Here is a 6,000-nt window from a genome sequence, read left to right on the forward strand (position 1 = left end):
CTCTCTGGACTTGTTGGGTAGATAAGTATTAACAGGGATGTTATTGAAATTCTCCTTATCTGGATTTCTTCCCAGATTTTCAAGATCCAAATTGCTGATCTTATCCCAAAGTAGAACAAAGATGAGTGAGGGATTCTCTGATCAATGGTTGATTCCGCATGGGCCAAAAACAGCAGTGTGAAAATGGTGTAAAAGGGTTTATACTGTTTTCACACTGTTTTCACACCGCTGTTTTTGGCCCATGCGGAATCAGCCAAAGTGTGATCTGATCACAAAATCCAAGCACCTTTTAATCCTCTAAAATGGACTGCAAATATATTATGCATACACTTTCCCACAATTATATATTTATTTACTTATATGCTGCCCTTTCTCGTGTCAAGGGGGCTTCCATCATATAAAAGCAATAAATACAATCCATCAAATTTAAAATCAGTAATTCCTAATTCTAAAACAGATGGTGATTAAATTTCAGTACTACATAGGGCAGTGGTGGCAAACCTTTGGCACTCCAGATGTTATGGACTACAATTCCCATCAGCCCCTGCCAGCATGGCCAATTGGCCATGCTGGAAGGGGCTGATGGGAATTGTAGTCCATAACATCTGGAGTGCCAAAGGTTCGCCACCACGGACATAGGGGGACAGGGAATAGGGCAGAGGGAGGCCAAGACTGATGGAAATTGTTAGGTTTTTTTTTACCATTGCTACCTGAAAACACCAGAAAAATCTTGCTTTTTACTGTCAAATTACAGCTGACATGAAGAGCTTGTAGGGAGGTGATTTGCCAATGCCCACCTCTGTGTTGCGACCACAATATTCCTTGGAGGTCTCCCATCCAAATGCTTGCCAGGATTGAGGCTGAGAATTATGACAGGCCTAAGGTCACCCAGCAAGTTTTCATGGCAGTGTGGGAATTCAAACCTGAGTTTTCCAGATCTCCTAGTCCAACACCTTAATCACTACACCATGCTGGCTCTCTTTGTATAGGCATGCTGGACCTTTAAAAGATGTAATTCAAAGGCCCGTAAGCACAAGACTTCAAGACTAAGGAAGTTTAACTTGGATCCTGTCAAATCCTGTCAAACAAAACAAAAATTTGAAATTCTGTGCCAAAAGTTAATTCTTAGACATGAAGTGCTCCTGATTCCTCATGGAGAGGAGAGATTTAAGTCTCCCCCAAACACAATTTCTTAACCAGAAAAAAGCTCTAGAAAGTTGCTATTTGTACTTTTGGGAAAACGAATGGGCTTCATGCCCATTCGTGCCTGTAAATTTCCTTGCTGTGCAGGATATAATGCTGTTTGACCTTTTTACATCATTTCTATGTATTGTTTTCATATTGCTGGTCTATGACCATAATTAAAATTTAAAGTTTATCCAGAAGTATTTTTTTCTACAGTAGTCAGTGGAAATGGCTATCACTTTGACTTATTAGCATGACTAGCCTTAATTCTGATATTAAAGAAACAATTAAGGGGTTTATTTTAATGACAAACAACCTGGGCTGGAGCGAGGGGGAACTGCGCCTGGGGCGCGTGTGTGCCCTGCACTCCTGCTGCAGTGCCGCCTGCCCCACCATGCCCCACCACGCCCCCACATCGGGGCACACCTGGGGCATCACCCCCCTGTCCCGTGGGCGTGACACCACTGCAAACAACCTGACTCGTTGTAAAGGAACCATTTTTCCTTTTTCCTGTTCACATGCGTGCTGTGCAGGCAGCGATTGGAGCCCATGGAAACCATTGGGGTTGCTTTTGCGCCTTTGCACGTTGACACTTATCTCTTTTTAAAAATTTTGTGCAATACATGCACAGCTACACAGGCATATAGAAACGAACCCCTGCAATCAGGCTGATTGTCCCATAATCCTATTGGCTGCACCTGCATAACTGCACATGTGCAACGTGCAAATGGAAAAGGAAAAGGGACCTCCCTGCAATGGCAGGGCAATAGTGAACGTATTCCTGTAGATTATCATGCTATGCTACCATGGGGAGAAAAAGTGCTTGGGGGACTTTGTACCCTCAGAGAATCTGCCCACAACCTGCTGGGCAACTGGCACAGAATGTTGGGCAGATTCTCCTTGACAGTGGATGGCACTGAACTTAAAGTTAACGGGTGGGAGGGAGGGAAAAAAAACATCTCCTGACTGGCTGTTCATGCGAAAGCAGCTCCAACCCAGGATTTTGCAAAATAATTGCTGGTTTAGTGATTTTCAAAAATCCCAGGTTGAGGAAAATTAAACAGGGCAAACATGTTTTGGGGATGGGACCTGTGCTAAGTCCCCCCTCCCCGTACCAATGGTTTATATTGCACCCTACACCCATTATATTTGCACTGTGTGGAATCCATCTCTCTTTCCCCTCCAGGCCTTGGGCAAGCCACACCTTGAATTCCTGTTGTTTGCTACTGAGAGTGTAAGTCAGCCATGGGTCTCCATTTAACTGTGTCACCTGAAGGGCTTCCAAAAAGAATGCTGTGTGTGATTCAATCCAGCGGCTGTATTTTTAAAAAATGAGATCTGAATTAAGCACTTCAGGATGTGACCCAAATAAGTGAATGTTACTTTGACTGATCTTCCTTCTTCAAAAGTCTAAAAAAGAAGCCTTTCTTGTGGAAACTTGAGGACAGCATGAGCCTCTAGGAACCTTTTCAAATTTTGTTGGCATCACATTGTTGATAAATTTATCTCAATTGTGGATGACTTCTATGGAAAGCCTTGGCATTGTAAAAAGCATAAAATGAATTTAAGTCAGTGTCAAGGTTCCCCCCTACAATACAATGCCTGCCGTGGAATACTGGGGTGAAATGCCTATACTAAGGAACAAGATAAATGCCTGGATCCTTGTACCATGCAAATGGTTTACCTTGAGCTGTGACCATTCAAAAAAGGTGGTCACTCAGAAAGATACAGCTGTTTGGAATCCCACTGTTAGCATTCATGTATTTTAGAGGAACAGTAAGGAACAATCTGACTCTCCATGCACCCAAACATAGCTAATAAAAAAGACCTGCTACTCAAATCAATAGCAACTGCTGGAGTTGCAAAGGAAATTGTTGATGCATTCTTATGTCATGTGGAGACTTGAAACAACATGGCACACTGCAAGTGACTCAAAAGAAATCTGCTTATTGGAAGGCAGCAAATTCTTATGCTAAAGAAACATTGGTACATTTTAAAGTACTGCATTGGTACATTTGTTTCAGCTTCAAACTGGAAATGGCAGGTCTTGAATTGGTTAAACAGACTGCTTGCATGCCTACATTTATATACTTGAATCTGTGCATATATTCTGATTAAATAAGCATGTTTTTGAATAGAGTCTGAATTTAGTAGTAATGATCTTAATCACCTATTTGTGTCCCTTATTCAGAAATACATTCAATATTATCCTATTAACGTGATACTCAATGGCTCAAGTGCCTTGTTTGCCTCTTTGACATGCCACCTGTGACTATTTTGAGCACTATTCCCTTATGCGGAACACACCCCTTGTTCGAGGAAAGTAGGCAAGGTCATTACACACAACAACCTGTGGTTGGCAGGTGGCTTCCACCTTGAAACAATTTATGACAGAAGGATGAGAGGGCAGATAAGCTGTAAGCCTGTCTGAGCTCTGGGCTTTGTGCCAGGGATGGAAGTAAAAGGCCTATTAACTCCAGCATATGCACACCCTTCTCCACAGCCTCCACACTCTCATCCCAAACCTTGGATGGCTGTCAGAAATCAAGCTGGCTGAAGAGACAAGAGAGTAAACATTATGTGTGTGTGGGATGTGCGTGTGATTTTTCTCCAATTTCTCTACTGCCAGCTTGCTGACTTCTGGGTAGCAATCTCACTCTCTCACCTGACTTGCTCAAGAGAGAATGGGAAGGCAGAAAGGGAATCCCTTCCTCTCATTCTGGATACAAAAGGGCTGGCTACATTTCAGCAACTGTTTGAATGAGACAACCCTACATGCTCAAAAAGTAACATGTTAGTACTTATATAATTAATAATCAAAATATATAATTATCAACATGACTCCATTTCTGGACACTTAAATCCAGAGACTGGACCATAATCAGATGAGTCAAACCTAATAAATGCCCCATCGGGGTGGGGGGGGTGGAATAAAAGCCTGCAAAATTAAAAAAGGAGCACCTGATGCTTTAACAAACAGATTACTTCAGTGGCCATTGCTAGGCAATCAACAGGTATTTGCCAGCCTTACTTTATGTCAGGAAAAGGCAAGGGAGGGAACAAAGCCATTTCAGAATTTTGGCCTTCTTGACTCATTAAGTCCAGGCCTGGCTGTAACCACTGGGTGACCTGCTACTATGTGTCTTGTATGATGCATCCAGTCCAAGCTACTTCCTACTATTCAACCCAGACCATGAAAGCCAGTGTGATATAGTGGTTAGGGTTTTAGATTAGGATCTAGGAGACTCAGGTTTTAACCCCCACTCTGCTGTGGGAGATCACTGGGTGGCTTTTACCGGGTGACTTTCAGCCTAACCTACTTCACAGAGTTGTTCTGATGAGTGAGTGAAGGACAGGAGAATTGTGTAAACTGCTGTGACTGACAACTGCATTATAAAGACTTGTCCTGGTCATAGAAACCACATGACCGACAGGAAGTTCAAATAGAATTCTGAGAGTGGCAGTTAAAACTCTGACAGTTAAGAACTGACAGTTGACTGAAGAAGTTAACAGACAGAGTTTGGAAACAGTTGCATAAACTGGAAGCTGCCTGGTGCTGAATTCTCCTCAGGAATGAAAAGGAACACATAGTGGAGCCAGATGGAGGTTAGAACCCTGATAAAATATGTAATGCAGATGTAATGAAAATGTTTAATAGGCTGCATGGTTTGTTAGAAGCAAATACAGCAACCCTCATGGAAGTAAACAAAAAAGTAAATTTAATTGATATCACCACCAAGAACCGTACAGACCAAAAGGTTCTGCATTTGGAATATGAGAATGAAAGACTCCAAGACCACATTGCTATGTTGGAATACAGGCCAAAAAAAAATTATTTACATCTCAAATCAATCCCCAAAGTGGAGGAACAGGGTATTAATCAGGTACCACAAATTTGGCTCAGCTAGTAGATGTGAAACCTGAGATAATGGAAAGGGAAATTAATAAAGCCTTCTGCATAAATTCAACTTATGCCAACCAAAGAAGTTACCAAGAGATTGCATTGTTCAATTTAAGTCCAACTCTATCAGGGACAGGATACTACAAGCTCACTTTGCAAACAACTTGATCACTGAAAGGACAAAGATCATAATCCTAAAAGAAGCCCCACCTAGACTTCTGAGAAAGAGAAGAAAATATAGGCACTTGAGTGAATTACTGAAAAAGGGAAGTGTTCCATTTAGATGGGAAATTCTAGGAGTCTCCTTCAATTTTAAAGGCAGAGGGTTTAGAATTCTGGAAACTTTGAAATGAGAGGAATTTTTGCAGACATTCAGAAAGGACTTAGAACAACTACAACTAACCACAATGGATTATAAAATCTTGTCTTGGAATGTGAATGGATTTAACTTACCGTATATACCGGTGTATAAGACGACTGGGCGTATAAGACGACCCCCCCCCCCCACTTTTCCAGTTAAAATATAGAGTTTGGGATATACTCGCCATATAAGAGTACCCAGCGTATAAGACGACCCCACACTTTACAGATGATTTCCCAGGGTTCAAAAGTAGTCTTATACGCCAGTATATACAGTATTAGTGAAAAGAAGGAAAGTTTTTCACCTTCTCAGGAAACAAAATCTGTATATTATTTGCCTTCAAGAAACTCATATTACAAAATGTGACAGCAAGTACCTAGCAAACAATTTTTTAAGGCAAGAATTCATTGCATCAGACTCTACCAAAAAAAGAGGGGTGATCTTTTATGTTAAAACACAATTTGAGCCAAAGCTGTTATATAAAGATGAGAGAGAAAGGTTGCTGGCAATTCAGGTCTCATTAGGAGGAACCAAAACAGTATATGCTCCAAAT

Source organism: Sphaerodactylus townsendi, linkage group LG07 (genome assembly GCF_021028975.2).
Source record: "Sphaerodactylus townsendi isolate TG3544 linkage group LG07, MPM_Stown_v2.3, whole genome shotgun sequence".
Taxonomy (NCBI): Eukaryota; Metazoa; Chordata; class Lepidosauria; order Squamata; family Sphaerodactylidae; genus Sphaerodactylus; species Sphaerodactylus townsendi.